The sequence below is a fragment of the Oncorhynchus nerka genome, linkage group LG22 (assembly GCF_034236695.1).
Source record: "Oncorhynchus nerka isolate Pitt River linkage group LG22, Oner_Uvic_2.0, whole genome shotgun sequence".
NCBI classification, from domain to species: domain Eukaryota; kingdom Metazoa; phylum Chordata; class Actinopteri; order Salmoniformes; family Salmonidae; genus Oncorhynchus; species Oncorhynchus nerka.
The window spans coordinates 33,172,087-33,195,227 of NC_088417.1; positions in this window are offsets into that span (position 1 = coordinate 33,172,087).

A 23,141-nucleotide genomic window follows, 5' to 3' on the forward strand; every position below is an offset into this window, starting at 1 on the left:
ACCTAGCTATGCAGCTGCAACATATGGCTATTCCCACTGTCAGTCCCAGAGATAATTTCAGATTAGATATCACTTATGACCTACGTGACACCCCAAATGAAACAATATATATTCAAGCGTCCCAAATGGCACCCTATTCCACATATAGTGCACTATTTCTGAATGTGCTCTTGTCAAAATAAGTGCATTATTACGTTTCAGAAAGGAAACAGACGTTTGTATAAACGTTTATTAGAAAAGATTACAATGCATAGTCTTGGTGTAAGGTCTCTGCTCCTTCAGAGTAGCTCACTGCCAGAGCAGCGTGCATATGAAGATGATAATATAACTACAGGCGCACAATATGCTATATCAAATCCCCTGTAGAAAGAAACAGAACCCAGACAGGTGGAGGTGGTGTTTTATCAGAAAACAGCAAGCAAAGCGAGTAACAGCTAGTAACAGCAGAAAAGCAATGGCAGCAAGAGACACCATCACATGCTTATACGTGACATCTGGCATTGAGGAAGCATGTGTAGAACTGGTCAACGTAAATACACTGCATGTAAGTAGAGTGTAAATTCCATTTGTGCAATATCCGCTGATGCCACCACACTTGGGTTTCCTTTATGTACCATCTCCACTTTATTTCAGAAAGGAAATACCACATGTACGCCATATTAGAAAATATTTGAATTTTAGGCGTTCGGGCTTTGCTCCTTCAGTGTAGCTCAGTGCCAGAGAGAAGTGTCGTATAAGGAGGATAATATAACTCAGGGAAGCGACTTTGGTTTTAGAAGTACAGAAGGGTGGTAGATCAGCTTTAATACTGCAGATAGATTGTGGGTTCCATCAATGTAATTGTCTGCATCATTTTCAATCCCCCAAATATATTTGTTTGTAAATATATACAGTCGGAAGTTTACATACGCCTTTGCCAAATACATTTAAACTCAGTTTTTCACAATTTCTGACATTTAATCCTAGTAAAGATTCCCTGTCTTAGGTCAGTTAGGATCACCACTTTATTTTAAGAATGTGAAATGTCAGAATATTAGTAGAGAGAATGATTTATTTCAGCATTTATTTCTTTCATCACATTCCCAGTGGGTCAGATGTTTACATACACTCAATTAGTATTTGGTAGCATTTCCTTCAAATTGTTTAACTTGGGTCAAACTTCCACAATCTTACCACAATAAGTTGGGTGAACTTTGACCCATTCCTCCTGACAGAGCTGGTGTAACCGAGTCAGGTTTGTAGGCCTCCTTGCTCGAACACACTTTTTCAGTTCTGCCCACACATTTTCTATAGGATTGAGGTCAGGGCTTTGTGATGGCCACTCCAATACCTTGACTTTGTTGTCCTTTAGCTATTTTGCCACAACTTTGGAAGTGTGTTTGGGGTCATTGTCCATTTGGAAGACCCATTTGCGACCAAGCTTTAACTTCCTGACTGATGTCTTGAGATGTTGCTTCAATATATCCACATAATTTTCCTCCCTCCTCATGATGCCATCTATTTTGTGAAGTGCACCAGTCCCTCCTGCAGCAAATCACCCTCACAACATGATGCTGCCACTCCTGTGCTTCACAGTTGGGATGGTGGTCTTCAGCTTGCAAGCCTCCCCCTTTTTCCTCCAAACATAGTGATGGTCATTATGGCCAAACAGTTCTATTTTTGTTTCATCAGACCAGAGGACATTTCTCCAAAAAGTACTTGGTCCCCATGTGCAGTTGCAAACCGGAGTCTTTTTTATGACGGTTTTGGATCAGTGGCTTCTCCCTTGCTGAGCGGCCTTTCAGATTATGTCGATATAGGACTCATTTTACTGTGGATATAGATACTTTTGTACCTGTTTCCTCCAGCATCTTCACAAGATCCTTTGCTATTGTTCTGGGATTGATTTGCACTTTTCACACCAAAGTACGTTAATCTCTAAGGGAGACAGAATCCGTCTCCTTCCTATGCGGTATGACGGCTGTGTGGTCCCATGGTGTTTATACTTGTGTACTATTGTTTGAACAGATGAACGTGGTACCTTCAGGCGTTTGGAATTTGCTCCCAAGGATGAACCAGACTTGTGAAGGTCTACACTTTTTTTCTGAGGTCTTGGCTGATTCATTTAGATTTTCCCAGTATGTCAAGCAAAGAGGCACTGAGTTTGAAGGTAGGCCTTGAAATAAATCCACACACCTCCAACTGACTCAAATTACGTCAATTAGCCTATCAGAAGCTTCTAAAGCCATGACATCATTTGCTGGAATTTTCTGAGCTGTTTAAAGGCACAGTCAACTTAGTGTATGTTAAGTTCTGACCCACTGGAATTGTGAAACAGTGAATTATAAGTGAAATAATCTGTTTGTAAACAATTGTTGGAAAGATTACTTGTGTCATGGACAAAGTCGATGTCCTAACCGACTTGCCAAAACTATAGTTTGTTAACAAGAAATTTGTGGAGTGGTTGAAAACGAGTTTAATGACCCCAACCTAAGTGTATGTAAACTTCCGTTTTCAACTGTATCTACAAAAATTCATCTCACCTCTGGCAGACTGGTCTTCCTTGGCTGCCTGACCCTTCTGAGTCCCCTGTCACCATCTGATCCTCCTATAATGAGGCGCTACAAAAAATGATCTACCATTATTCCCCAGATCTCAGACTGTAGCTTTGAGCTTAAGTTACTGTCCTGTATCTACTGTAGGTCTGCCCATCATTTCAAGATGGAACTTTGATCATTCTCCGAATATAATGCAATATTCACCTGAGCTCCATAGACTGGATTTCCCTGGCTGTCTGACCCTGCTGGGACCCTTGCCACCATCTGATCCTGTTTTAACATGATGAACATAGTGTTGTGTACTGACTGCACTAGAGGGCTGCAACAGAGAGCATTGCAGCACGGTCAGCATTTTTCAGGCTGCAGGCGGAAGCAGGCGGTTAGACAGATGACATTGTGATGAAAATATTTTGGTTGTCCACAGAAACGGTCCTCTTTCTGCTTTGTACGTGTTAGCCTAACTACTGTACTAAAATCACATATATTTCGCATCATTCACACACTTAAAATTCGCTGCTTCAACTTCAGTAGCCTACCTCTCCTAGTTGGGCATGAGAGTTCATGTGCTCCTAGAATGTGTGGTCTCATTGACATAGAGTAAGCTGCCTACATGTGCGGAGAATCACTTGGCAGGTAACTTGAATATGAAATTAACTTAAATATGATTAGACTGTTTCTTCAATGTCTATTAAATAAAAATGTATAAAGAAAATAAGTGGAGGGCGCTCAACCAACCTGAGTCTAAGTGCAATCCAAAAATGTAATCATCATTGAAAAGGAAAAGGCACAATGCGCACATTGGTTAGCTACTATGGTGAGCGAGCATGCACCTTTTCCTTTTCAATAAGTTTGGATTACCCATTTATTTTTCTTTGCCTGCAAATCGTCCTTGGCTGATATAGCCCAGTAATAAAATGTAAGGGCCATGTGAGAATATCTGGTAATTTAACTTTTATTTATTTATTTTTGCGCATTTGATATTGCTTATAGGGTGCAAAATGGCTGGCAAGTAAAATGAAATAACATTGTGGGACTGTGGTTGTCTTTGGGACCAGTTCTTGAATTAGCGGGTAGGAGTGGGACAGACAGCCAGCGGTGCCAGACCTCTACTGTGCACCATGACAGTGAAGGCTGTAACATTAGAGCTGTTTATTACTGTGTCAGTGTGAAAAGTAGGGAATTAGCTAGGGAAACTGACAGATCAATAACATTACATTGCCATACTGATTAATATAACTAACTTTGTACTGTAAAAACGTCAGAATATCAATCTTCCATCATTTGGCCAATTGTTTCCTTTGATTCAGGTCTAGTTTGATTGAGGCAAAAATAATAGCTAATGAAAGCCAACTTTTGACCAGCGCTCTCTCTAACAGTATATCAACTGGTGAAAGCTTGCCAAGTTTATTTACTTCTGAAACTTTTACAACTCGGTTGTATATCCAGTCAGCGCAACACTCTAAACAGCCTACCCTACTGTTCGGAGGCATCCGCATGGTCCTAAAGCATACCGTTGCAGAGTTTTGTATCACATTCCAATGATAAAACTGAGGGGGACAAAAATGCCCCCCCCCCCCTGTCCCCAGTGAAAGTTGTGCCCCTGATAGGCAGTGAGCATGATGTGCTATATCAAATCCCCCAAAACAGCAGAACCACAAGCCAGATGATTAACTACTGTACAGTATGTGTAGCAATTAGTATTAGTACTTCAGTCTCCCCTGGTTTCTCAGCTGCAGCTGTAAGCGGCCGTCATGGCGGTGGCGGTTTTGTCACAAAACTAAGACCAACGCCAAACCTTCCCAGCTCTGCAGATTTTGCAGAGACAGAATCATTAATTCATTTGTTTCGGTATTGTCTATATTTAGCTTGTTTTGTTTGCAAGTCCAGGAATGGTTGAAGAAGTACAACTTTTACCTGGAGCTAACTCTGTAGATAGCACTACTCGGTGATTTGAGAGTGGCTGCTGTCTGGCCACTCTACCATAACACTGATAAAGGACTGATTGTTGAAGTGCTGCAGAGATGGTTGTCCTTCTGCAAGGTTCTCCCATATCCACAGAGGAACTCTGGAGCTTTGTCAGAGTGACCATTGAGTTCTTGGTCACCTCCCTGACCAAGGCCCTTCTCCCCCGATTGCTCAGTTTGGTGGGGCGGCCAGCTCTAGGAAAAGTCTTGGTTGTTTCAAACTTCTTCCATTTAAGAATGATGGAGGCCACTGTGTTCTTGGAGACCATCAACGGTGCAGAATTTTTTGGTACCCTTCCCTAGATCTGTGCCTCGACACAATCCTGTCTCCGAGCTCTACAGACAATTCCTTCAACCTCATAGCTTGGTTTTTGCTCTGACATTCACTGTCAACTGTGGGACCTTAAAGGAGTGCACCTTTCCAAATCATGTCCAATCAATTGAATTTACCACAGGTGGACTCAGATCAAGTTGTAGGAACATCTCAAGGATGATCAATGGAAACAGGATGCACCTGAGTTCAATTTTGCATCTCATAGCAAAGGGTCTGAATACTTATGTAAATAAGGTATTACTTTTTTTTTTGCAAGAATTTCTAAAAACCTGTTTTCACTGTCATCATGGGTTATTGTGTGTAGATCATTTGTTTTATTTAATCCACTTTAGAATAAGGCTATAACGTAACAACATTTGCATAAAGTTAAGGGGTCTGAATACGTTCCGAATGCACTAGGTTCAGAACTTTTAGTGAAACAGCACAGGTAAACATATATGGCAAAATAGAACTAATTTCTGTGTTCTATTCATGTGCTTTTCTAATAACCGTTTCCTGTGTTCATGCAAGTGACTGACTGAATGAATCCTCACTATCAGTAGCTACAATTTGGCAGTATGGCCAGACCTTTGTTTTGAGAACAAAAGATCTCAGTTTCAAGGTCTCAGCTTAGAGAGAAGAAGTCTCGTGAGGAATTGGTCTGTCACGTTATGAACCAGTATTGGTCGGTCACATGAATGAAACAAAACGGTAATGATGAATTAATGATCCTAAATTATGCAAATATAACTTGTATGTGTATAGCGGTATAAAAGATAACTGCTGGGACTGCCCCAGCAGAGCTTTTTGACAGATGTTCACTATGGTGCATTACGTTTGTTGGAAGCTCTCCAGCGCTGACAATAAACAATGACGCATTTAAGATTGACTTTGAGTGTCCCTGTGTAAGAATTTCCACGACATGTCCATAAAATGTATATAGTATACGATGGAAGTAGAAGCCTAAGTGTTGTTGTCCATTAGTTTACTCCAATTAGGGGAGGGGTGGTAGGGTTAGGGGAAAATAACAGAGGGAAATATATTTAAAAGAGATATGTATATACAAAAAATAGATATGGGGGATTGGAAATGATGCAGCCAATTACATTGATGGAAACTGAAATCTATCTGCAAAATTAAAATATAATAATAATTTAAAAAAAAAGGTACAAACAAAACCAATAAATAATGTTTGTTTTGTAAAACATAATTGAAACAAAGATGGTTCTGCTGAGTTATTTGAGGAAGGAAAGAGAGAAAGGTTCTCTCACTTGAGATTCTTACCTAATTATTTACAGATTCTTATTTTGTTCTTTTCTAGTTTCGTCAACTCTGTGTGTGTTTTCTATACCTGTTTGCACCTCCCTCTGTAGGCTTTACAGACGCCCGCCACCGCTTAGCTGCAACCCTTCTAATTTAGTGTACCCTGCATGCACAACCCATGTAGAATTACAGGTATCCAGCAGTGTTTGGATCTGTCGATCTGCGGTCAAGAACACAGAGTTCATCTCAGTCTATGCCGCCCGTCAGTCCCTTGACTCTCTCCTCTTCCATCCTATCATCTCTCCCTGATGCTAAATCCTTCTCTCTCCTGATTCTTCAACCCTACTTTCCTCCCTTTCCGCATCCTATGACTCGCACTGTCCCCTTCTCTCCTGACCGGCTTGGCCCTCCCCTCCTGCTCCGTGGCTGAGTGACTCATTGCGAGCTTACAGAACAGGGCTGCGGGCGGCTGAGCGAAAATTGTAGAAAAATAAACTTCTGGAGGACCTATCATCCTTTCACTCCATCCTCTTCTACATTTCATGCTTCTGCCTCTTATCATAGGACAATCTTATTCACCTCCTCCTCCCTCTGTCTGCACCACGTACTCTCACAACTGGTGTCTCCCAGTGCTCAGTTCTAGGTCCTCTCCTCTTCTCTCTATACACCAAGTCACTCGGCTCCATCATGTCCTCACATGGTCTCTCCTATCATTGCTATGTGGATGACACTCAACTACTTTTCTCCTTTTCCCCTTCTGACACCCAGATGGCGACACATATCTCCGAGTGCCTGGCAGGTATCTCAACTTGGATGTCGGCCCACCACCCGAAGCTCAACCTCAACAAAACAGAGCTACTCTTCCTCCCAGGGAAGGCCTGCCCGCTCAAAGACCTCTCCATCACGGTTGACAACTCCACATTTCCACACTCCCAGAGTGCAAAGAACGTTGGCGTGAACCTGGACAACACCCTGTCATTCTCTGCAAACATCAAAGCAGTGACTCACTCCTGCAGGTTCATGCTCTACAACATCTGTAGAGAAAGACCCTACCTCACACAGGAAGCTGTGCAGGTCGTAATCCAGGCACTTGTCCTCTCCCATCTGGACTACTGCAACTCGCTGTTGGCTGGGTTCCCTGCTTCCGGAACGTATCCAGAATGGTTTTCAACCTTGCCAAGTTCTTTCATGTCATCCCACTCCTCCGCACACTCTACAGGCTTCCAGTCGAAGCTCACATACACTACAAGACCATGGTGCTTACCTAGTGAACAGCAAGAAGAACTGCCCTTCCCTACCTTCAGGCTATGCTCAAACCCTACACCCCAACCCAAGCACTCCATTCTGCAACCTCAGGTCTGTTGGCCCTCCCACCCCAACTGGAGGGCAGCTTCTGTTCCGCCCAGTCCAAGCTCTTCTTTGTCCTGGCGCCCCAATGGTGGAACAAGCTTCCCCCTGGAGCTAGAACAGCAGTCCCTGCCCATCTTCTGAAACCCTACCTTCAAACAGTATCTTAATTAATCCTCCTCCTCACCTCAAAAATATACTTTCTATGCATGTGATATGTGAACATTCCACCTAGCTATCTTAAGATACATGCACTAACTGTAGTTGCTCTGGATAAGAGCATCTGCTAAATGGCTAAAATGTAAATTGTATGTCAGAATGAGCTGTTTGAGAGCTCTCAATAGACCAGCGAAGGTCATTCTAACATGATATGAATCTAACAAGATTATCCCACCACTATAGATAACTAGTTGGGGAGAAGTTATAAAGCCTCATAGCATGTGGGTAAGGATCTGCAAAAACATTCTGTTTGCACCTGGGTAAAATGTATCTGTGTTATATCGTACTGCATGCTAAGAGCAGATTCTGTGGAAGGGGTGGCTAGTGTTGGGAAAGGGGATATCTAGTCAGTTGCACAACTGAATGCATTCAACCAAAATGTGTCTTCCACATTTAACCTGTTTGGGATAGAGGGCAGCATTTTCACGTTTGGATGAAAAGAGTGCCCAGAGTAAACTGCCTGATAGTCAGTACCAGTTGCCAATATATGCATATTATTAGTATATCTGGATAAAAAAACACTCTGAAGTTTCTAAAACTGTTTGAATGATGTCAGTGAGTGTAACAGAACTCATATGGCAGGCGAAAACCTGAGAAAAATCCAACCAGGAAGTGGGAAATCTGAAGTTTGTAGTTTTTCAAAGCTCAGTGTCTATGGGGTCAAATTGCACTTCCTAGGGCTTCCACTAGATGTCAACTGTCTTTAAAAACTGGGTTGAGGCTTCTACTGTAAAGGAGGGGCTCATAAGGGCTTTTTGAGTCAGTGGTCTGGCAGAGTGCCACAAACTCGTGATGCTCGTTCACGTGAGTGGTAGCTCGCATTCCATTGCTTTTCTACAGACAAAGGAATTCTCCGGTTGGAACATTATTGAAGATTTATGTTAAAAACATCCTAAAGATTGATTCTATACATCGTTTGACATGTTTCTACGGACTGTAACGGAACTTTTGGACTTTTCATCTGGACCTAGTGCTCGCGCCTCATGAAGATGGATTACTGGGCTGAACGCGCTAACAACAAGGAGGAATTTGGACATAAATGATGAACAATATCGAACAAATCAAACATTTATTGTGGAACTGGGATTCCTGGGAGTGCATTCTGATGAAGATCATCAAAGGTAAGTGAATATTTATAATGCTCTTTCTGACTAATGTGGACTCCACAACATGGCGGATATTTCTTTGGCTGGTTTGGTCTCTGAGCGCCGTACTCAGATTATTGCATGTTGTGCTTTTTTTTTTTCCATTTTCTGAAACGTTGTTTTGAAATCTGACACAGCGGTTGCATTAAGGAGAAGTCTATCTTTAATTATGTTAATAACACTTATCTTTTATCAATGTTTATTATGAGTTTTTCAGTAAATTGATGTGGCTCTCTGAAAAATCACCGGATGTTTTGGAAGCAAAACATTACTGAATGTAACACGCCAATGTAAACTGAGATTTTTGGATATAAATATGCACTTTATCGAACAAAACATATGTGTATTATGTAACATGATGTCCTATGAGTGTCATCTGATGGAGATCATCAAAGGTTAGTGATGAATTATTATTTATATTTCTGCTTTTTGTGACTCCTCTGTTTGGCTGGAAAATGTATGTGTGTGTTTTTGTGACTTGGCTCTGACCTAACATAATCATATCATCATCATAATCATTGTGCTTTCGCTGTAAAGCCTTTTTGAAATCGGACACGATGGGTAGATTAACAAGATGTTTATCTTTCATTTGGTGTATTGCACTTGTTAATGTGTGAAAGTTACATATTTCAAAAAATATTTTAGAATTTTGCGAGCTGCCTTTTCAGTGGAATGTTGTCGAGAGGTGAAGAAGTGTTAACCCAACCTCTCTTAATTAAAGAGGTGTGGGGGGCTGCCTTAATCAACTTCTAGGTAATCAGTACCCAGGGAGCAGTTGGGAGTTACCCTGCCATGCTCAAGAGAAGAATGGCAGATTCTTTCACCTTGCTGGCTCAGAGATTCGAACCAGCAGCCTTTCGATTACTGGCCCAAATACTTGATGCACCCATCCTGTTAGCGGGATCATTTTCATCAACATCCGCTGAATTGCAGAGAGCCAAATTCAAATTAAATTACAAAAAATATTTAATATTCATGAAATCACAAGTGCAATACAGCAAAACACAGCTTAGCTTGTTGTTAATCCACCTGGCGTATCAGATTTCAAAAAAGCTTTTCGGCGATTGCATACCAAGCGTTTATGTAAGGACATCTCTCTCAGCAGACAAAACATTACAAACAGCTAGCAGGCAAGTAGATTGGTCATGAAAGTCAGAAAAGCAATAAAAATAATCGCTTAACTTTGATGATCTTCGGATATCTGCACTCACGAGATTCCCAGTTACACAATAAATGTTCCTTTTGTTCCATAAAGATAATTATTATATCCAAAATACCTCCATTTGGTTGGCGTGTTATGTTCAGAAATCCACAGGCTCGAGCGGTCACGACGGGGCAGACGAAAATTCCAAATAGTGTCCGTAAAGTTCGTCGAAACATGTCAAACGTTTTTTTATAATCAATCCTCAGGTTGTTTTTACAATATATAATCGATAATATTTCAATCGGACCTTAGCTTTTTCAATAGGAGTGAGAGAGAAAATGTCTGCTCCACGTTGCTGACACCCAGCCATCCAATTATGCGATGTGATCTTTCTCGCTCATTTTTCAGAATGAAAGCCAGAAACTATGTCCAAAGACTGTTCAGACCATGTGGAAGCCATAGCAAAAGGAATCTGGTTGATATCCCTTTAAATGGAGGGAAGGCATGCAATGGAACAGGGAGATTCGTTTCGCTTAGGCACTTCCTTGTTGGATTTTCCAGTTTTCCGCCTGCAATATCAGTTCTGTTATACTCACAGACAATATTTTGACAGTTTTGGAAACTTTAGAGTGGTTTTTATCCTAATCTGACAATTAAATGCATATTCTAGCTTCTGGGCCTGAGAAATAGGCAGTTTAATTTGGGTACGTTTTTCATCAAAACATCAAAATATGCCCGCTATGCCACCACCACAATATCACCATGTGCTCTTGGTAATAATAAAAATAGCAGCCGTGCCATAACAACTAAAGTTGAAGTCAGGGGGGGAGGAGTTGCAGTCTACTGCAGAGATAGCCTGCAAAGTAATGTCATACTTTCCAGGTCCATACCCAAACAGTTCGAACTACTAATTTTGAAAATTACTCTTTCCAGAAACAAGTCTCTCACTGTTGCCGCCTGCTATCGACCCCCCTCAGCTCCCAGCTGTGCCCTGGACACCATTTGTGAATTGATCGCCCCCCATCTAGCTTCAGAGTTTGTTCTGTTAGGTGACCTAAACTGGGATATGCTTAACACCCCGGCAGTCCCACAATCTAAGCTAGATGCCCTCAATCTCACACAAATCATCAAGGAACCCACCAGATACAACCCTAACTCTGTTAACAAGGGCACCCTCATAGACGTCATCCTGACCAACTGGCCCTCCAAATACACCTCCGCTGTCTTCAACCAGGATCTCAGCGATCACTGCCTCATTGCCTGTATCCGCTACGGAGCCGCAGTCTAACGACCACCCCTCATCACTGTCAAACGCTCCCTAAAACACTTCTGTGAGCAGGCCTTTCTAATCGACCTGGCCCGGGTATCCTGGAAGGACATTGACCTCATCCCGTCAGTTGAGGATGCCTGGTCATTCTTTAAAAGTAACTTCCTCACCATTTTAGATAAGCATGCTCCGTTCAAAAAATGCAGAACTAAGAACAGATACAGCCCTTGGTTCACTCCAGACCTGACTGCCCTCGACCAGCACAAAAACATCCTGTGGCGGACTGCAATAGCATCGAATAGTCCCCGTGATATGCAACTGTTCAGGGAAGTCAGGAACCAATACACGCAGTCAGTCAGGAAAGCTAAGGCCAGCTTCTTCAGGCAGAAGTTTGCATCCTGTATACCCAACTCCAAAAAGTTCTGGGACACTGTGAAGTCCATGGAGAACAAGAGCACCTCCTCCCAGCTGCCCACTGCACTGAGGCTAGGTAACACGGTCTCCACCGATAAATCCATGATTATCGAAAACTTCAATAAGCATTTCTCAACGGCTGGCCATGCCTTCCGCCTGGCTACTCCAACCTCGGCCAACAGCTCCGCCCCCCCCGCAGCTCCTCGCCCAAGCCTCTCCAGGTTCTCCTTTACCCAAATCCAGATAGCAGATGTTCTGAAAGAGCTGCAAAACCTGGACCCGTACAAATCAGCTGGGCTTGACAATCTAGACCCTCTATTTCTGAAACTATCCGCCGCCATTGTCGCAACCCCTATTACCAGCCTGTTCAACCTCTCTTTCATATCGTCTGAGATCCCCAAGGATTGGAAAGCTGCCGCAGTCATCCCCCTCTTCAAAGGTGGAGACACCCTGGACCCAAACTGTTACAGACCTATATCCATCCTGCCCTGCCTATCTAAGGTCTTCGAAAGCCAAGTCAACAAACAGGTCACTGACCATCTCGAATCCCACCGTACCTTCACCGCTGTGCAATCTGGTTTCCGAGCCGGTCACGGGTCCACCTCAGCCACACTCAAGGTACTAAACGATATCATAACCGCCATCGATAAAAGACAGTACTGTGCAGCCATCTTCATCGACCTTGCCAAGACTTTCGACTCTGTCAATCACCATATTCTTATCGGCAGACTCAGTAGCCTCGGTTTTTCGGATGACTGCCTTGCCTGGTTCACCAATTACTTTCCAGACAGAGTTCAGTGTGTCAAATCGGAGGGCATGCTGTCCGGTCCTCTGGCAGTCTCTATGGGGGTGCCACAGGGTTCATTTCTCGGGCCGACTCTCTTTCTCTATATATCAATGATGTTGCTCTTGCTGCGGGCGATTCCCTGATCCACCTCTACGCAGACGACACCATTCTATATACTTTCGGCCCGTCATTGGACACTGTGCTATCTAACCTCCAAACGAGCTTCAATGCCATACAACACTCCTTCCGTGGCCTCCAACTGCTCTTAAACGCTAGTAAAACCAAATGCATGCTTTTCAACCGATCGCTGCCTGCACGCACATGCCCGACTAGCATCACCACCCTGGATGGTTCCGACCTTGAATATGTGGCCATCTATAAGTACCTAGGTGTCTGGCTAGACTGAAAACTCTCCTTCCAAACTCATATCAAACATCTCCAATCGAAAATCAAATCAAGAGTCGGCTTTCTATTCCGCAACAAAGCCTCCTTCACTCACGCCGCCAAGCTTACCCTAGTAAAACTGACTATCCTACCGATCCTCGACTTCGGCGATGTCATCTACAAAATGGCTTCCAACACTCTACTCAGCAAACTGGATGCAGTCTATCACAGTGCCATCCGTTTTGTCACTAAAGCACCTTATACCACCCACCACTGCGACTTGTATGCTCTAGTCGGCTGGCCCTCGCTACATATTCGTCGCCAGACCCACTGGCTCCAGGTCATCTACAAGTCCATGCTAGGTAAAGCTCCGCCTTATCTCAGTTCACTGGTCACGATGGCAACACCCATCCGTAGCACGCGCTCCAGCAGGTGTATCTCACTGATCATCCCTAAAGCCAACACCTCATTTGGCCGCCTTTCGTTCCAGTACTCTGCTGCCTGTGACTGGAACGAATTGCAAAATCGCTGAAGTTGGAGACTTTTATCTCCCTCACCAACTTCAAACATCAGCTATCTGAGCAGCTAACCGATCGCTGCAGCTGTACATAGTCTATTAGTAAATAGCCCACCCATTTTCACCTACCTCATCCCCATACTGTTTTTATTTATTTACTTTTCTGCTCTTTTGCACACCAATATCTCTACCTGTACATGACCATCTGATCATTTATCACTCCAGTGTTAATCTGCAAAATTGTAATTATTCGCCTACCTCCTCATGCCTTTTGCACACATTGTATATAGACTCCCCCTTTTTTTCTACTGTGTTATTGACTTGTTAATTGTTTACTCCATGTGTAACTCTGTGTTGTCTGTTCACACTGCTATGCTTTATCTTGGCCAGGTCGCAGTTGCAAATGAGAACTTGTTCTCAACTAGCCTACCTGGTTAAATAAAAGTGAAAAAAAAAAAAAAACATACACTTAGGTTGGAGTCATTAAAACCTGTTTTCAACCACTCCACAAATCTCTTGTTAACAAACTATAGTTTTGGCAAGTCGGCTAGGACATCTACTTTGTGCATGGCACAAGTAATGTTTAAAACAATTATTTACAGACAGACTTTTTCACGTATAATTTACTGTATCACAATTCCAGTGGGTCAGAAGTTTACATACACTAAGTTGACTGAGCCTTTAAAAAGCTCAGAAAATTCAAGAAAATGTTATCATGGCTTTAGAAGCTTCTGAAAAGCTAATTGACATCATTTGAGTCAATTGAAGGTGTACCTGTGGATGTATTTCACGGCCTACCTTCAAACTCAGTGCCTCTTTGCTTGACATCATGACGAAATCAAAGGAAATCAGCCAAGACCTCAGAAAAGACCTACACAAGTCTGGTTCATCCTTGGGAGCAATTTCCAAACGCCTGAAGGTACCACATTCATCTGTACAAACAATAGTACCCAAGTATAAACACCATGGGACCACACAGCCGTCATACCGCTCAGGAAGGAGACAGATTAAAGACAATGGCTTAAAGACAACAGTCAAGGTATTTTAGTGGCCATCACAAAGCCCTGACCTCAATCCTATAGAAAATGTGTGGGCAGAACTGAAAAAGTTTGTGCGAGCAAGGAGTCCAACAAACCTGACTCAGTTACACCAGCCTTGTCAGGAGGAATGGGCCAAAATTAACCCAACTTATTGTGGGTGGCATCTGGAAGGTTATTCGAAATGTTTAACCCAAGTTAAACAATTTAAAGGCAATGCTACCAAATACATTCAATTAGTATGTAATCTTCTGACCCACGGGGAATGTGATAAAATAAATAAAAGCTGAAATAAATCATTCTCTATACTAATATTCTGACATTTCACATTCTTAAAATAAAGTGGTGATCCTAACTGACCTAAGACAGGGCATTTTTACTAGGATTAAATGTCAGGAATTGTGAAAAACTGAGTTTACATGTATTTGGCTAAGGCGTATGTAACCTTCCGACTTCAACTGTATATTTCTCAGTGTTTTAGAATAAGTTGCTTATTAGGCTATGTATCGACGTGTGCACGATTTCCGCCCCTCATCTATGACTCTCCGCTGGACATGCAATATTAATTGTGACTATAGGCTTTTTAGTGTCGTCTCAATCAAATGATCCATAGCATATAAGATATAGGCTATGACGTGCATGCTCAGAGAAGCAGAGAGCATAGCTATATATCTATGATAGCTGCTGGGATAGTGTTAATAAAACTAGGCTGCATTTCACACTGCTTAACCAATGACTGTGCAGTGTAGTCCTACGATGACAGTTCAAGAGGAGAGTCAAAGGTTTCGAAAGGTTTCTTCAGAAAATAGTTTTTATCAGGCCTAGTCCAAAAAATTCACTATCTTGTGAGTGGAGTAGCATATAGCCTATGCTCTTTTCAGTTTGATAGTAGTAGCCCATGCTCTGCTCAGTTTGAGAAGGAGGTTGCGATGATCAGAAAGAGGATAGCTTGCTACTACTATAATTGATTTGATTAAAAACAATACGTTTCTTGCCCATGATGTATTTTTCAAAGTTCTAGACATCACAATAAGCCAGATTAGAGTCATTTACATTTTTGTGCTGAATCTTGAAGCAGCAGCCGTGGCACATCAATCGGAAATGGACAGCTCATGGTGATGGGAGTAGGCAAATTCGAGGAGGCATAATTCATTTAAATGGCAACAGTAAAAAAAAAACGGCATCCTCCTCTTATGATATTAATGCACTGGCATCATCACTGTTTTAAAATGCAGGACTGCTCCACACTCATTATCATTATTATTCTAGCGGGGTTAATACAGGGCCATCAGACAGTATTCAGAACCCTTGACTTTTTCCTCATTTTGTTAGGTTACAACATTCATCTAAAAATGATTCAATCGTTTTAGTCCCTCATCAATCTACAGACAATACCCCATAATGACAAAGCGAAAACAAGGTTTTAGACATTTTTGCAAATGTGTATATATCACATTTAAATAAGTATTCTGACCCTTTACTCAGTACTTTGTTGAAGCACCTTTGGCAGTGACTACAACCTCAAGCCTTCTTGGGTATGACGCTACTAGTTTAGAACACCTGTATTTGGAGAGTAGCTCTGTCAGGTTGAATGGGGAGCGTTCAATCTTGGTTTAATCAAAGCAGAGAATCTTGTTTCTCGCGGTCTGAGAGACTTTAGGTGCTTTTTGACTAACGCCAAGCTGGTGGTCATGTGCATTTTACTGAGGAATGGCTTCATCTGGCCACTCTACTATAAAGGCCTGATTGGCGTGCTGCAGAGATGGTTGTCCTGGAAGGTTCTCCCATCTCCACAGATTAACTCTAGAGTTCTGCCAGAGTGACCATTGGGTTCTTGGTCACCTCCCTGACCAAGGCCCTTCTCCCTCAATTGCACAGTTTGGCCAGGCGGCCATATCTAGGAAGAGCCTTGATGGTTCAAAAACTTCTTCAATTTAAGAAAGATGGAGACACATTTCTGTCTCTGAGATCTGCGGACAATTCCTTCGACCTAATGGCTTAGTTTTTCCTCTGACATGCACTATTAACTGTGGGACCTTTTATAAACAGTTGTGTGCCTTTCCAAATCATGACCAATCAATTTAATTTACCACAGGTGGACTACAAACAAGTTGTAGAAACATCTCAAGGATGATCAATGGAAACAGGAGGCACCTGAGCTCAATTTCAAATCTCTTTCAAGGGTCTGAATACTTATGTAAATAAGGTGTTACTGTTTATTATTTGTAATACATTTGCAAAGATTTCAAAAAGCCTGTTTTCGCTTGTCATTATGGGGTAATGTGTTTAGATTGCTTTTTAAATCAATTTTAGAATAATTAAGGCTATACAAATTTGGAAAAAGTGAATGGCTCTGAATACTTTCCGAAGGCACTGTATGTGTCCTTTGCCCTTCCTAATGTCCTTTAAACACACACGTATTCTCTGTCAAGCTGATTGTTTTCTAGGTTTCTACTTCTGTGGAATTAGTGCTCAGATTATCTTATCTCTGTCTGGGGCTATGGTCAATAGTAGCACACTTTATAAGGAATAGGCTACCAGCCTGTGTCTATCATTGGCAACACGAGAGGAAAAGGAGTCCAACTCCAAAAAACAATATCCTCCTATAATGCTACAGTATTAATGTACTGGCATCACCACTGTGTTAAAATGCACTCATCACCATAATTATTCTAGTGGGGATAATATATGTGTCCTTTGCCCTTTATACTTAAGAGGGAGATAATATCATGCTTGACACACTGACTTTATTAGGATCAAGAATTTCCAGCTTTAATTGTGCATGTCCTTTTTTAATTAGCATTTATTACTGCAGTGGGGTGCATTGCAGATGGGCATGATATGAAATATGTCCAGACAGAGTAAAGAGTCCAGTGGACATGGGAGTTGTTTGGTTCTACCGAGGCTTGCATCACAAATGGCACCCTATTCCCTATATAGTGCATATAGGAATTTTTCCTATTTTGTTCAATTCCAACCTGTAATTTATATAGATTTTTATTTGGATTTCAAGTAACGGACATTCACAAAATAGTCCAAATTGGTGAAAATACAAAAAATACAAAACAAAAAAAGTGGTGCATGCATATGTATAGGGGTCAATAGTAGCACACTTTATGAGGAATAGGCTACCCGCCTGTGTATATATATGTCCAAACAGAGTAAAGAGGAGATGGGAGTTGTTTGGTTCTACTGAGGTTGTATCACAAATGGCACCCTATTCCCTATATACAGTTGAAGTCGGAAATGTACATACACGTTAGCCAAATACATTTGAACTCAGTTTTTCACAATTCCTGACATTTAATCCTAGTAAAAATGTTATTTCTATTATTTCTTTCATCACATTCCCAGTGGGTAGGAAGTTTACATACACTCAATTAGTATTTGGTAACATTGCCTTTAAATTGTTTAACTTGGGTCAAACATTTTGGGTAGACTTCCACAAGCTTTCCACAATAAGTTGGGTGAATTTTGGCCCATTCCTCCTGAAAGAGCTGGTGTAACTGAGTCAGGTTTGTAGGCCTCCTTGCTCGCACACACTTTTTAGTTCTGCCCACACATTTTCTATAGGATTGAGGTCAGGGCTTTGTGATGGCCACTCCAATACCTTGATTTTATTGCCCTTTAGCCATTTTTCCACAACTTTGGAAGTATGCTGGGGTCATTGTCCATTTGGAACACCCATTTGAGACCAAGTTTTAACTTTCTGACTGATATCTTGAGATGTTGCTTCAATATATGCACATACTTTTCCTTCCTCATGACGCCATCTATTTTGTGAAGTGCACCAGTCTCTCCTGCAGCAAAGCACCCCCACAACATGATGCTGCCACCCCTGTGCTTCATGGTTGGGATGGTGTTTTACGGCTTGCAAGCATCCCCCTTTTTCCTCCAAACATAATGATAGTCATTAAGGCCAAACAGTTAAATTTTTGTTTCTTCAGACCAGAGGACATTTCTCCAAAAAGTACGATCTTTGTCCCCATGTACAGTTGCAAACAGTATTCACCCCCTTGGCGTTTTTCCTATTTTGTTTCATTACAACCTGTAATTTAAATATATATTTATTTGGATTTCATGTAATGGACATTCACAAAATAGTCCAAAATGTGTATATATTAAAATGGAAAAGTTGTTTGTGCATACTGTATGTATTTACCCATTTGCTATGAAGCCCATAAATAAGATGGATGCATCCCAAATGGCACCCTATTACTTATGGGCCCTGGTCAAAGATAGTGCACTATACAGGGAATAGCCTGCCATTTGAGACATAGCCTTTGTCAGTAGAACTCCTTTGTACCCTCACTCTTCTCATGTATTGAAAGTCTGACTGAATAACTCCCAGACTTATTGATTAATTATTTATCTTTTGATGTATATTTGACCCCCTCCAGTGGAATCAAAAGTGAGGAGGAGGCAATTGATAATGTAGAGCAGTGTTTTGCAACTCCGGTCTTCGAGTACCCCCAACAGTACATATTTTTGTTGCCCCGGGCAAGCACATCTGAATCTGCTTGTCAACTAATCATCAAGTCCTTGACAAGTTGAATCAGGTGTTTTTGTCCGGGGCTACAAGAAAAATGTGTGCTGTTGGGGGAACTGGAAGACTGGAGTTGGTACATATTGCTCTAGTCATATTGACTAGGATGGGCATTCTAGTTTCTTTATTTCTATGTTTTCTATTTCTTTGTGTTTGGCAAGGTGTGGTTCTCAATCAGAGGCAGCTGTCTATCGTTGTCTCTGATTGAGAATCATACTTAGGTAGCCTTTTTCCCACCTGGGTTTGTGGGTAGTTGTTTTCTGTATAGTTTTAGTTACCTTACAGAACTGCTGGTTTCTCGCGGTGTTATTCTTGTTCAAGTGTTCAGATTGCAATAAATATCATGAACACGTACAACGCTGCGCTTTGGTCCACTCCTTCTTCATCTTGACAAGCGTGACTATCCTGTTTTAGTAAGCTTGGAGGTGTGTGTAGGTGTTTCTGTGTGTGTTTTTTTGTGTGTCTTAGTCACTTATTTGACACATCTATTTGCTGCCTGGTACTCATGGGCTAATTTGAGCTAACCTGCTGACTGTAAGCACTTGAAAGGCCACAGGAAATGACTCCTTTTTCTGTTGCTAGGATATTTTTTGCATTATTCTGCATGCAGTCTCAATTTACTGTTGGTCCCATTTTGTGAATTCTTGGTTGGTGAGTGGACCACTGACCTCACAACCATAAAGGGCAATGGGTTCTATAACTGATTAAAGTGTTTTAGCCAGATCCTACATTTTATGTTCCTCTTGATGGCATAGAAGGTCCTTCTTGCCTTGTGTCTCAGATCATTCAAAGCTTTGTGGAAGTTACAGTGGCACTGATGTTTAGGACAAGGTATGTATAGTGTTCTGTGTGCTCTAGGGCAACAGCGTCTAAATGGAATTTGTATTTGTGGTCCTGGCAACTGGACCTCTTTTGGAACACCATTGTTTTTGTCTTACTGAGATTTACTGTCAGGGCCCAGTTCTGACAGAATCTGTGCAGAAGATCTAGGTGTTGCTGTAGGCCCTCCTTCCTTAGGGACAGAAGCACCAGATCATCAGCAAACAGTAGACATGTTAATCCAGATTCTAGTAGGGTAAGGCCGGTTGCTGCAGACTGTTCTAATGCCCTCGCCAATTTGATGATAGATACAGTACCAGTCAGCGTTTGGACACACCTACTGATTCAAGGGTTTTTCTTTATTTTTACTATAATAGAATAGTAGTGAAGACATCAAAACTATGAAATAACACATATTGAATCATGTAGTAACCACAAAAGTGTTAAATCAAAATATATTTGAGATTCTTCAAAGTAGCCATCCTTTGCCTTGATGACAGCTTTGCACACGCTTGGCATTCTCTCAACCAGCTTCATGAGGTAGTCACCTGGAATGCATTTTAAGTAACAGGTGTGCCTTCAAAGTTAATTTGCGGAATTTCATTCCTTCTTAATGCGATTGAGCCAATCAGTTGTGTTGTGACAAGGTAGGGGTGGTATACAGGAGATTTCACTATTTGGTAAAAGACCAAGACAATATTATAGCAAGAACAGCTCAAATAAGCAAAGAGAAACGACAGTCCATCATTACTTTAAGACATGAAGGTCAGTCAATCTGGAAAATGTCAAGAGCTTTGAACGTTTCTTGAAGTGCAGTCGCAAAAGTCATCAAGCACTATGATGAAACTGGCTCTCATGAGGACTGCCACAGGAAAGGAAGACCCAGAGTTACCTCTGCTGCAGAGGATAAGTTCATTAGAATTGCCAGCCTCAGATTGCAGCCCAAATATATGGTTCACAGACTTCAAGTAATAGACACATCTCAACATCAACTCTTCAGAGGAAACTGTGTGAACCAGGCCTTCGGATTGCGGCAAAGACACCACTAATAAACGACACCAAGAAGAATATACTTGCTTGGGCCAAGAAACATGAGCAATGGACATTTGACCGGTGGAAATCTGTCCTTTGGTCTGATGAGTCCTAATTTGAGATGTTTTGTTCCAACCGCAGTTTCTTTGTGAGACGTAGAGTAGGTGAACAGATGATCGCCGCGTGTGTGGTTCCCACCGTGAAGCATGGAGGAGGAGGTGTGATGGTAAGGGGTGCTTTAGAATTCAAGGCACACTTAATTAACTTCTTAGGGCTAGACCACTTTTTTCTCCACTTCCTGTCTGAATGATGTGCCCAAAGTAAACTGCTTTTAGCTCAGGCCCTGAAGCCAGGATATGCATATAATTGGTACCATTGGAAAGAAAACACTTTGAAGTTTGTAGAAATGTTAAAATAATGTAGGAGAATATAACACAATAGATATGGTAGGAGAAAATCCAAAGAAAAGCCAACCAGAATTTGTTTTTATGAGAGACCATCCTCTTAGAAATTCAAGAGAAAGGTCATATTGAACATTTGCTCAGGCTTCTAACTTCAAATACAAATGATAAATATCAGTTTTAGCAGAAGGACACAGTCTTGGAAATGTGTGTTTGCGTCCGCTATGAAGACATTACGCATCTGCTAAATTCGGTTTCCTATTGAACATACTACTTTCCGTAATAAATATTATAGTTTGATTACATTTTAGGGTATCTGAGGAGTAAATAGAAATGTATTTTGACTTGGTGAAAGAATGTTTAGGGGTAGATTTTCGGATTCCTTTCTCTGCATGTTGAAAAGTGGATTACTCAAATCGATGGCATGAACTAAAGAGACTTATTTGGGATATAAAGAAGGATTTTATCTAACAAAACGGCACTGCAGGTTATAGCTGGGACCCTTTGGATGACAAATCAGAGGAAGATTTTCAAAAAGTAAGTGAATATTTAATTGTTATTTGTGAATGTATGAAACCTGTGCTGTGGAAAAATATGTTGATGTGGGGCGCTGTCCTCAAACAATCGCATGGCATGTTTTACTGTAATAGCTACTGTAAATTGGACAGTTTTTTATTTGTTACCTTTATTTAACCAGGCAAGTCAATTAAGAACAAATTCTTATTTTCAATGACGGCCTGGGAACAGTGGGTTAACTGCCTGTTCAGGGGCAGAACGACAGATTTGTACCTTGTCAGCTCGGGGGTTTGAACTTGCAACCTTCCGATTACTAGTCCAACGCTCTAACCACTAGGCTACCCTGCCGCCCCAGTGCAGTTAGATTAACAAGAATTTAAACTTAAATTTATAAGACACTTATGTACATAAATGTTTAATCCATATTATTTATGATTATTTATTTTAATTGGGCGCCCTCCAGTGTCACTGGAAGTTGTCCCACTAGCGGGACCCCTATCCCTAATTAAGCAGCATGGCTTCTGCAGCAATACGCCATCCCATATGTTTTGCACTTATTGGGACTATCATTTGTTTTTCAACAAGACAACGATCCAACACACCTCCAGGCTGTGTAAGGGCTATTTGACCAAGAAGGAGAGTGATAGTGCTGCATCAGATGACCTGGTCTCCACAATCACCTGAACTCAACCCAATTGAGATGGTTTGGAATGAGTTGCACCACCAAGTGAAGGAAAAGCAGCCAAAAAGTGCTCAGCATATGTATGTGGGAACTCCTTCAAGACTGTTGGAAAAGCATTCCTCGTGAAGCTGGTTGAGAAAATGCCAAGAATGTGCAAAGCTGTCATCAAGGCAAACTGTAGCTACTTTAAAGAGTATCACATATTTTTTTTTATTTGTTTAACACTTTCTTGGTTACTACAACATTCCATATGTGTTATTTCATAGTTATGATGTCTTCACTATTATTCTACAATGTAGAAAACCCTTGAATGAGTAGGTGTGTCCAAACCTTTGACTGGTACTGTACCTCTTAGTTCACGTGATGGGGCTTGTGAGGGTGCATTAGTGGGGGTTGGGCCTCGTGCTCTGCTCCCGGCCTGGTTATATGTGTGGCTGTCATGTTGAGGTCCTTGCTGCAGGGGCATGGGGGGGGGCAGAAGGTGCATAGGTCTGATCTGGGGGGGGCCTATATAGGGTGTGACCAGGGTTTGTTTGGGGTGGTCTCAGCTGTTTGGGGTGTGGCTGGCGAAGCTGTGGTCTGGGTGCAGTTCCTCTTGGCGTGGGTTCTCTCGGTGCAGGTCCTTCTTGAGGGGGTCTTGCAGGTCTGGGAGGGTCTCTCTCTGGTCTGGGGGGGGGGTTGTCCGTTGCTCTGTTGCTCTAAAAGTTGGGATTACTGCCTTGTAGAGGTGGGCCTGGTCGCAAAGGCTGTTCAAGTCCAGGGTGGAGTGGTGGGACAGGTAGACATTTGGTTTTGAGGCACAGTCCC